Source organism: Drosophila navojoa, chromosome 2 (genome assembly GCF_054131105.1).
Source record: "Drosophila navojoa isolate 15081-1374.11 chromosome 2, UAZ_NAV_1.0, whole genome shotgun sequence".
In the NCBI taxonomy this organism is placed as follows: Eukaryota; Metazoa; Arthropoda; class Insecta; order Diptera; family Drosophilidae; genus Drosophila; species Drosophila navojoa.
The window spans coordinates 30983068-30994647 of record NC_142890.1 but is presented as its reverse complement, the minus strand read 5'-3'; positions in this window follow the sequence as shown (position 1 = coordinate 30994647).

The window sequence follows — 11580 nt, the reverse complement described above, 5'->3', positions numbered from 1 at the left end:
CTCTCTCCCACTCTCTCCTTCTCACTCTCTCTCTCTCTCTCTCTCTCCAGTCTCTCCTTCACTCCCTGAATGTGGCGCTTTGGCAGTGGGCATATTATTGAATTGTTTACAAAGGACTCAAGCCAAATTTGGCAGGCAGCTAAATTACATGTTGCTGAGTGGAGAAGTTCTTAATTTTTGATGCCCTGAACAGCAGAAACAAACTCAAATCGTCCACGCCCAACTGAGTTTGGTTCTGAAAACAAAATATTATTGTTCTATTTGCTCATGAAATCTTTACAGCAAATACTTCATGTGTTCAGTACTTTGAATTATAAACATATCCAATTGACATATGGAATTCATATATAGAGTTTTTTTTTTTTATTTATTAAAGTTACACAAGTTAAAGTATTATTATTACTTTAACTTAAACTTGAGGCAGAGAGAAAAAATTGAAAATTGTGTAATGCTTTATTTCGTTCTATTTTCAATTACGTATCTAAATAAATTTTCTGCTTTTGTCTTCGCTTTGAATTCTGATTGATTGACTTGATTCTGTCATATTAGTACGAACTATAATCGATGGCTATAGTAGTCACATGCTATTCTCTTTCGCCCATATGAAATAAGGATTCATTTCCGCTTGAATGTTGATTCCTTACTATGGAATTGTTTCTCTATTTTCGCCATGCATCTTATCATCAATAATAAACCTAGTACAATGGATGCTGTGCTGCAATTTTATCCATGAACACAACCATTTCTTATCAAAGCTCTTCAACGATTTGAAAGGGTTCTTCTAATAGACGTCCTTTCAGAATTTAGCAAAAATCAAGAAAACTCAACTGTCAGCTGTTAAATGAGTTCTTTAATTCTTCCCAACTCGTAATTGTAAAATAAACCGCCCCGTATGACTGGCTGTGTCAATTGATTGATGAGCTTGTTGCCATGCAGCACATCTACAACATCGAGTCCTTGTGTTAAATATGTGAACTTACGCGGAAAGGAAACTTTACTATACAGGATATTGTCTATATCAGGTCTTTGCTATTTTGAATGTGAGTCTGGTATTTGGACAATTTGTTCTGTGATTGAAACGCACATTTGGGCAATTGACCGCTCGCTGATTCGCAGTGCCGTTAGACCTGAATGTGGAGCAGCTCCAGCGGGGCTCAAATGGCAACGAAATTGAACTTCGCTTGACTGGTCAGCGAAACGTGCAACAATTTGTGGCAACAGCGCCACGGGGTGGCTGCTGTGTGATTCGTGTCTGGAGAGCTGCGACCACATTTGAATTTAGCTAAGTGACTCGTGGCTCAGCGCAAAGCCGAACTAAGCCCAACATTAGACGGGTTCTTCTTGGCCGTAGGCTCGACTGCCGCTGACATGGCTAAGCCCCACGCACTTAGCCGCTGCGAGAGGGTTTCACTTAATAGCCAATTGAAATAATGCTGCTTGTCGAGTGAGTCATTCATGCAGTCGTCGCATTCGCCGACTTTTAGAGCGGCTCTCTCGGTCAATTGACTTGCGGTTTTTCGATCAGGCCACACATCTATCACACACATGCGTCTAACTGCGACTGCATCTGTATGTGTGTATCTGTGCATCTGTATCTGCCGCTTGTTTTTGTAATTTATGATTTCCTGCACAATTTGCATGCGAGATTAAAATATCAAAACGCGAAGCCGCTCGCGCTTAATTGCAGCGCCATTCAATGTAAATTAATTAATACGTGTTTCGGCTCTGCTTAAATGTGATTAAATTAATTACTGCGCTTTACCTACGAGACGAGCGTCGCGTCGGCTGTGCTGAGTGCAGCTTATGGCATGCCAATGCAACGATTTCAATCTCAAGAGTTGACAGACGTGAGAGCCAAACACGCCACCAGCTCAGGTAATTGCGACTCTCTGTTTCGATTTGCAACTGCATTGAATAGTCAGCAGTCGAAGCTAGCTGCAATGCTCAGATTTATCAGATATTCAGCTTATGGTAGTCAAGTGCCGTTAGCAATAATCGAAATAGTTGTTGAAACTGTTTTTCAATTCAATAAAGTCAAGAGGAAAGTTTGCTAAGCATTATGCACAATTGTACAATCTGTACATACATAAGTAAATATAATATGTATATCTAAAATTGTAGGGTAATCACTCAATGTAATTTCAGATCGAGTTTTCATAGTTAATTCCTGTAGTTAATTTGCAGTTAATCTTGTCAACTTATGCACATTTAATCTGTTAAAAGCATTATGCCTTTATTATTATAAGCATCGTTGTGTATGTATGTATATACTTAAATACATATGTTATGGGCGTTGAGTAATTGTAGTAATGCAGTGTAACGTAAGTTCTCTATAAATATTAGTAAGGAAAGTAAATGAAGTAGTCGAGTAGTAGAAGCGCACTGTAGTATGAAAGTAGTATTCAGTGTAGTCGTAGGATTAGTGGAAAAAGCATAAAGAGTAGTCGAAGAAGTAAGAAAGCTCTAGTCGAGACTGCTCGACTACGAGATCCCTACAAGCAACTGATATTTCAATAATAAATAGCACACACACACACACACCCGAATACAAACAAGCAAACGCACAAACATACACATACAAATAAAACACGCATACACACACACTCACATATACAGGCGATTGCGCTTGGGTTGCGCTGCAGTGTGGCAATATTATGATAACTTATTTGTTGAATAATTTAAATTCTAGACGTACGATCGTAATGAAACTTTCAGAATGTATTCATAATGTTTAAATGTATGTGTATACATCTTAATATACGTTTTAAATTTGGACACTCTAGCTATAAGGATGTAGGAGATATAATTTTTTAACTGACTTTCGATAAGGTTTTTATCGATAAAAAGTATCGGAATGAGTTATCGTTTTTTAGTGATAAACTCGATATGCGCGCTGTATTTACGGACATTTAAAAAAAAAAAGTTTAAGTCTCAAGCTCTTATATCTTCTGAAATCGACGCGTTCAAACATACGGACAGACGGACGGACGGACGGACGGACGGACAGACAGACGGACAGGGCTAAATCGTCTTAGCTCCTCGCCCTGATCAAGAATATATATACCTTTTGGGGTCTGCCACGCCTCCTTCTGCCTGTTACATACATTTCAACAAAACCATTATACCCTGATTTCCCATTTTCAATGGGTACAGGGTATAAAAAGAAGCAATAGTTATACAAAAATAATACTAAAAGCATTAACAGTCGATTATTATTAACAGGAAAAATAGTAATAAAAGTAGGAATGTAGTATTAGCTACTGAAAAATGAATTCTAAGGACAAGTAATAGTAATGGAGGTAAGCATTGTAGGAAATTATCACAAGTAAAAGCAATACTTGTATCAATAAATATTAGCGTTAAAATTTGCGGTATCGGAATAGCAGTAATAGTAAAAGCAGTAACCAAAACTAATACAACATTAGTTGGAGCTGTCTACTCCACTATCACTATTATTTAATAATTTGTTTTCGCAGTGGCACAAGTGGGACCTGGACGCAGGCACACAGATCAGATAGATTGTAATCCTCAGGTAGAGTGGATTCGAGGCCTCCACCTTAAAGGTCAGCGGGAAAGCTTTTTGTTCCAAGATGGAACTGAGCTCTAGAAGAATGGGTTTTTTTTGCCGGTAATCAGTCATGCAAACCGACCCACCAGCCACAGCGACGACCTGACTGACGGTGCATTTTTACCTACCTCAGCCATAAAAATATTCCAGTTGTAAAAGTTACATTATAATTTTATTGTATTTTTGTTTTATTTTATAATATTTAAATATTTAGTTTCATATAAATGATATCCGAGTTACTCACCTTGCCAAAAGAAATGTCGCAGCAGAATTTAGTGCTCTGGCTTCAGTTGAAGTCTGTAAATAAGAGATGGAGATAAATCGAATGAGATAAATATTAAGCTTTAGTGTTTTATCAGCGTATTCCTGATTAAAGTGGCAAGAAAAGAAGAAGCAGACCAAAAACAAACCCAAGCACTTGATTGCGATGGCTTCAAATTGATGCATTCAATAAGAGAATCTACGAGCAGTTCAGGAACAGCTGCTGCTGCAGCTTTCGACCTTTTTGGCACATTTTTGAGCACCCTCAGGCAGGAGGAGGGGAGCGTCTTGCCTCTCTCTCGCTCTCCCTCTATCTCTCGCTCTGTTTTTAGCTTTTAGTTTTATTTCAATGCAATTGCAAAATGCGCTTCTTGCGATTCAATTCAATTTATCTTTGATTTTCACTGCTGCAATTGCAGTTGTACGTCCATCTCTCTCTCTCTCCCTTTCTCTCTCTGTCCCAGACTCTCCATCCCTCTCTCTCTCTCTCTCTTTCACTCCCAATTTGATTAATTTTGTATGTATTTCGCTTCAGTCAGCTTTAAATTTAGCTCTCCATGTCTCCCTGCTACTCAATGGTCCAACTAATTGCAGTTATTCCAGTGGCCATTGTCCAGTTGCTCTTTGCTAAATTACTTTGGCAATTAGCAGCTCTGAGCCCCGCCACCCCCTTGACACCTGGTCCGCAATTCAATTTGCTTGCTGTTGCCGCTAGAGCAGCCACGGAGCTCATTTTGTTCGCTTGTTGCACCACACACTCACACGCTCACACACACACTATGCTCAATAGGCAAACAAAAAAAAAAAAAAAAAAAAAAAAAACCGCCAACAAAGACTTCTAAACATGTTGTGCTCCGCCCTTTGGCGGTATTGTTGTAAATTTCGTTTTGGCACTCCTAAATTCCTTTGCTGCATTTATGCAAAGGCCCAACTGCTGCTGCTGCTGTTGTTGCAACTGACAATAACAACAACAACAACAGCAACTTGGTAGTAACTAATTTTATTACAACGCCACAGCAAAGAGCCCCCAACTGAATAGAGGCGACTCCTTTTCAGATCCCCCTCTATGTGGCACTCAGAAAACAATGTCGGCTTTACACTCTGAGTTTTTGCTGTTGCTATTTGCTACACTGGGCAAAATTTACCATATGTTGTGTAAATCTTTAATGAAATCCGCCGCAGTGGCAAACTCAGAGTTGCATTTTAAAGCAGGAACAACCTCGGGGACCGCACGCTGCAGCAATTGTTGCTGCTGTGGCAGCTCTTGCTGTTGCTGTTGCTCGTACTGCCACCAAAGTGGAGGCTCAATTTTCTAAGCCAATTTAGTCGCACAGCGCTGGCCAATGTACAAAATTCTAGGCACAACAAACAAACAAAAGGTGTCAGGGGAGGGGTGGCAGGAGGCTCGCCTGCTGCTCTATGCAAAGAGGCAGCTGCTGGCACACTCAAAGTTGATGCTGCCAATTGATTCTTATTGTGATGGACCCGTAAAAGAAAGCATGGCTCATAGCAATATCAAAATCATTTCAATAAACTGGAGCGACAACAATTCGAGAGTTGAGTAAAACTAACACAGAAAAGTCGGACAACCACAAGACGATCTGGCTTTAGTTTATACCCTGATCCCATCGAAACTGCGATGAAATTTAATTTAATTAAGGAATGAATTCAAAAGCTACCTAATATATTAAAATCACCATTTATAGGTTAATTAACCTTATTTTAACGATTCCTGCTTCAACTTCTTTAATCGATCCTCTTTAAGTAATATACTTAGTATAATATAAAAATTCCGAAATACTTAGAGTTATTGTTATCATTTTACTTTATTGGCTACCTCTATGGCTTTATATTCTTCATTGTTATTGCTTTTGCTATTGTTATCGCTTTCTTTTATTCAATTATTCTTCCTTTCTAACAATACAACTAAAAGTTTTATCTTCGAAGCTAAGGTCAACTATCGATGACATTGACAGTTAATCGATAGTTGATCATACCGCTCCCCCCTTATTGTTATTCGGCTACTACGCTATTAAAAAGTACTTTGAAGGTATATGTAAATACCTTAGAATTATGAATATGTCAGAGATGACTGAGTATCGAATTCAAATTTAATTCATACCATGGACATGTAATTTTAATAACAGTATTAAAAAGTAATAAATACTTATTATGAGAAGTATTTTGGATATATTCCTCTCATATAAGTAATATTAATGATCATACATTAGGCACCTTCATATCTAGTATTTAGTATTTTTACTTAAATCTAACACGCGCATTGGGGTTGGGGTTCGCTGTCGAAATGCCGTTAAAAGCTGAGATAAGCTTTAAGCCGGTTGTGTAGCTAAAACATACATATATGCATGTATGGTATCCATTCCCCTGTACAGAGGTACACTTACTCGTATAAAGCTGGCGCTAAAGGCAATTTGCTCTGTGCTCTGGCAATATGTGGCAGGTTTTTAAGTATTCTCAGCACACTTTGTGCCTGTGCATCCAGTGAAGAGTCGGGGCAGCAACTCAATAAAAGGAAAATAAAGCAAAAAGGAAAGCAGCTGGGGAAAAGCCGGCTGCCCATAATTTGCAGCAATATTCCTGTGCATAGTCACAATAAACTCAAGTGCTGGCCAACATTCGAGCTTTGAGCCAACATCGACAGGCTGTCAATTAAAATGGAGATGTTTAAGTTTTTGCCAGCAGGCAAGCAATGAAAAGGCTTCCTTCTGAGCTGTCCGCCGTCTGCCGTCTGCAGTCTGCTGTCTGCTGTCTGCACAGAGGCGTGGGCCAGCGCGGGCTTAGGGGGGTTAACTGCTGCATTTCCATGTTGATTTTTTTTATCACATTTGAACTTTGACCCAATTTGTTTGGCTACCAATTCAGCATTCGCTGTCATTGCTTGCCGGGATTGCCTTGCTAGCTCCGTCGCTTGAGCAGCAGCAGCAGCAGCAGCAGCCACTCCAAGTCGAACTCCACGCTGATTGCACGTGGCACACAGTCGGACAGCCAGACAGCAGACAGAGAGACAAACATACATATATGTCTGCCCCTGCGTGTGTGTGCTTGTGTATGCCTGCCATATCTACATATGCATTTGTGCTACAAATTGAAGTCTTCAGCTAGAAGTCACGAAATCTAGAGTAGTAGTCTAGTAGTGTCTTTCACTTGCTCCACTGCAAGCGAGAATACGTGTCCTGTACATCGTATATTCGCCCATAAATACATTTTTATACAGATACATGTATGTATGTATGTATGTACATATATATTGTATGGCGTATGGCGTATTTCGTATTCTGTATTTCGTTTTCCCTTTGCTGTTGAAAGGAAATTGCTTGTCTGCGCCTATGCAGTCCTGCTCCTGCTACTTCTGCTAGCTGCATGGCTAATAGCTGGCAGCTTGCTTAAGCCTCCTGTGCCGCCCAATTTTCGGCCCCATCTCAAATGCACAGCACATTGTGAGAGACTGCTAGCTGCTGCTGCTCTTGCAGCGAGAAGACTCGATTTATATGTGAAACTCTATAACATGTCTGCTTCTGCATGTGCACACACACGCACACCATGGAGGATGTCTACGTGCCGTTTTTGTGCGATGCAATTTGGAGAAAAACATTGCCAGGCAGTCGACAGTCAGTCTTTTAGGCCCGGCTAAAACACTTTAAGCCCGAAATACTCACGCACACACACTTCAGCTTCGAGTCCTTCTCCGTGAGTGTGTGTTTCTCATACCCTGAACCCACATTGAAGTCGACTAAAGAGGGTGTAATGCTTCATTTTCTATATTTGAGAGATCCTTTGAACTGAATTCTGATCAGGGTTTTTACTGGAGGGGCAAACTATAGTCAATAGACTTAGACTTTGATTTCAAATTTGTTTAACTATTTCCATTTAAAGAAAATAGTTTTTAGTCATTATCAATCTAAAATTAAATTTAGTTACCCTTTGATACTCTGTGTTTTCAAGTAGTACTTTTAATTATTTACAACAATTCATTAATATTTTTATTATTATTATTATTATTATTATTAAGTAACGCATTCTTGGTGGTATACTAAGTTATATTCACTGCTAGTCACGCTATAGAGGGCATCTGCTAGTCAAGTCTTTTCAGCTGTATGGCCTCCTACTTGTTTTAAATATACTAAGATCTCAATCTCACACTCTCTCTCTCTCTCTCTCTCTCTCTCTCTCTCTTTCGCAAGCTGTGATGCTTCGCAGCTGTGCAACATTTTCTTGCAGGCATTTTTCAGTTTTTGTCCATTTCACGTCTTTCGTTTACTTTTATGGAAATGGACCGGGCACTGCTCCAGGACGCCTTTCAAGGATTTGTTTGAGTGTGTAATGAACTGAGTACAGAGAACGAATATATATATATATATATCTTTATATATATACATATGTATATTCGCACAATACACTCGGTTCATTCTCTGGCCAGTTGGCCATTTTTGAAAAACTAATTTTATATACAGGTATGCTTCAGCTGGTCCATCCATCCATTCCCTGGAGCTGCTCTCGATTTGTATTGAATAAATGCAAAAGGCGTGTTAATTGACAGACCATGAAGAGCACAAGCAAAATATTTTTGCACTTTTCTCCAACTCTGTTTGCCAGCAAACAAGTACAATAGCCACTGAGAGGGATAGTAACAAAAAGAGAATGAGAGAGAGGGAGAGAGAGTGAGAGGGAGGAGTGAGAGTGCCATGAAATGCACTCTGCAAAGGCTGCATAGCGTGCCGCTGCCCTTACCACAGTCGCTGGCCTAAGTGGCAAACGGGGTAAATGAAAAAGGAAAAGAATTAATGGCTACAACTGAATACGTAAAATAAATATGGCAAAAGCCCCAATTAAATACAGAGTTTTTCTCTTAGTAAGTTGTTAGTTAATCGTGGCTTTCATTGTCTCATTGTGAAACATTTAGTTCTGTGCGATGATTAAAAGGTGAATAACATATCTGGGCATTTTATAACATTTGAAATTTGATTTGAAATATTGGGATTACATATACAAATATTGAAATTTTAGTAAAAGTTCTAAACACTATATTAAGTCTATCTGTCTCCCATTCTCTTACTAACTCACTAAATCCCTTTCTACTATTTTGTGGTCTAGCTATTTTGCGATTTCTTTATTATATCATTTCTTTCTCTGTCTCACTCTCCTTCACCATCTCTCTCATTCTGCTTCCCTTAATTTTAATTACAATTACAATTAGCTAGATACATTTTTTATTGAAATTAGTTAATTGAATTATTGAATAAGTAAAAATAAATTTTTGAAAAAGCTGTAATGCTTGCTCAAGTCGTTAAAGTCACATTTTGCAATGAAATCATAATTGATACTATTTAAATCCACTTTAAGGGAAACTTAACTTATATGGAGTTGAAAACGTTTATATTAAATCGAACTACTGCAAAACTAATTAAGAATGTGAGCTGCTTTAAATAATTTGCCTTCGCTCATAAATAAAAGCCCGAAAGTTAGTTTATCATGTTTTTTGCTTTGTTTTGTTTTTGTTTGTATCGCTTAAGCGAGCTTACGTAAAGTGAGGGCATAATAAGTTCGAGCTTAAATTCTTGCCAAGAGTTAATTTTGCTGCTGTTGTTGGCTCGTGAAAGTTCTAAAAGTCCGTCTAACTGTTCAAATGTTCAACTTTTTGCAAGTACCGTCAGCGTTCCATGATGAGCCCCTTCTGACTGCGGGGTTAACACGAGAGCCAGCAGCCAAGCAATTATGTTAATTTGTTACTGCATTTTTTACTACTTTGCTCGCATTTTTATTTTTTGTTGCTTTGCTTTTATTTGTTGTTGTATTTATTTCTTTTTATTATTATTATTAATAGTCGAGAGCGTGGCGCCTATAAATCTGAGAGCCAGCGGCGCATGGTTTATGACGCTTGGCTGGAGTCGTCTTTGGCGTTGGCTCTGGCCGAGTGGAAGTTGCGTGCGGGCCACTAAATCGCCCATATTTATCTATAATAAAGGCAATTTGGAAAAACAGATACCCTCCCACACAATCGCGGCCCCCGCAGCCCCATAGCCCCGCAGCTCCTCCCGGCATAAGCCAAGCCATGCCGAGTCGCGTCGCGTCGAGCCAAACCATGGCAGGCCAACGCCTGGCAGTAAAAATCGATTAAACAAATCGAGTAAATTGTTGGCAGAGTCTGACCCCCCTCCCCCTACGCATACCCCGCACCGCAGCAGGTAAGTACGTGCGCTTATATAGTATGTACATAGTACAGTGGCTAGCCTAGCCAAGTACGCCCAGGGCCCCTCCCCCCACTGCCTATAATTATATGCTGGCCCTACTACTCCTGCCATATTTTTACTTACTTTGTTTGGCCGCACGACGCGTTGCCAGGCGACGCGCGTCAATAAGCCACGTATACGCGGCGCTGCGCCAGGACACACGAATGTCCTTTCACTCCACTTTTTATATGTACATATATAATATCTCTTCTTTTTTACAACTTTGCTCTGCCACGCGAAATGCAAATGTTATTTACTTAATTTTGCAACTTGATGAATGTTTTATGAAATTCGCCGAGTTTCAGTTTCTGCTTCCTCTACTTATTTTCGTTATTTTTCTTTTTTTTTATATTTTTGTCTTCTTTTTTGGGGGGTTTCACTTAGTCAAATCGTTCACCTAGATGCGCATCCTTGCGAAACTTTCTGGCCAGTTGATGGCAGAATTTTTGCGTAAAATTTTTGATTTTGTAAATCTTTTGGCCCAAGGACATTTTCGCCTAGCATAGTCTCAATAGCTGTGCATCCGTCGACATGGTCATGATTACGTCACCATTTTGTGTTATTATGCGTATCTAGTATTTCGCTGCTGGTATTCAAATGTTGGTATTTTATTTGGTATTCGCATAGCTTTACATAACACTCGCCACTGCCACTGCTGCCATTTGCCACTGCGTCCGATTGCCAACTGTCGTGCCAGGGCAACGCGTGTTTGTTGTTTGGGCCCCATCGCCAAACGCGTCTCCTAGCAATGTCGAGGTATTTCAGTTTTTTCTTTATTTTATTTTTTTTAATATTTTTTATTTGCGTGTCCTAGCCACAAGTCCTTCGTGCTAGCAACAGCAGACGAGCAGACGAGCGGGCGAGCTTGTGCTAGCCCTCGTTGCTGCTAGCTTGTTTTGGCCAGGCCAACAAAAATCGTTATGACTGTTGGCATGACAACAGCGATTGACAGCGAAACAGCGAAAGGGTGTGCGAGGCCAGCTACCACAATACCCTAGAACCAGCAGCTTGTGGCTATGGTGTTTCTTTGGAGTCAAATTCGCACCTTAGATATCATCTGTCTATCGAAACTCTTGTGTATGCATAAAAAGATTACATACAAAATATTCAACGGAAGGCAGACATCTGGCAACCCTTTATATTTTGACCTTTATATAATTGAGTATTGGCAGCCTGGTAGGGTTGCCAGGTGGGTTCATCGAATATGGACAGCCCTGTTTTTGTATTATCGAATATACGTTTGGCAGTCCTCAAGAGTGAATAGTTGAACGAACTTTGTTTCAATTAAAGTTCTTTGTTTCAATTTAAGTAAAGGAATGAATTAATCTAGCTTGCTTTAGAAGCAATTCTTTCTTTAGAGCATTTTTTCACTCTTTGCATTAAATATTCTGCTATTACGTGTGTGCATAAATGTTAGATGTACATGTAATAGAGCTATTAAAACCATTCAATTATATAAACTATTTTAAGCCATTATACGAACCATTAAAGGCGCCATGGAGA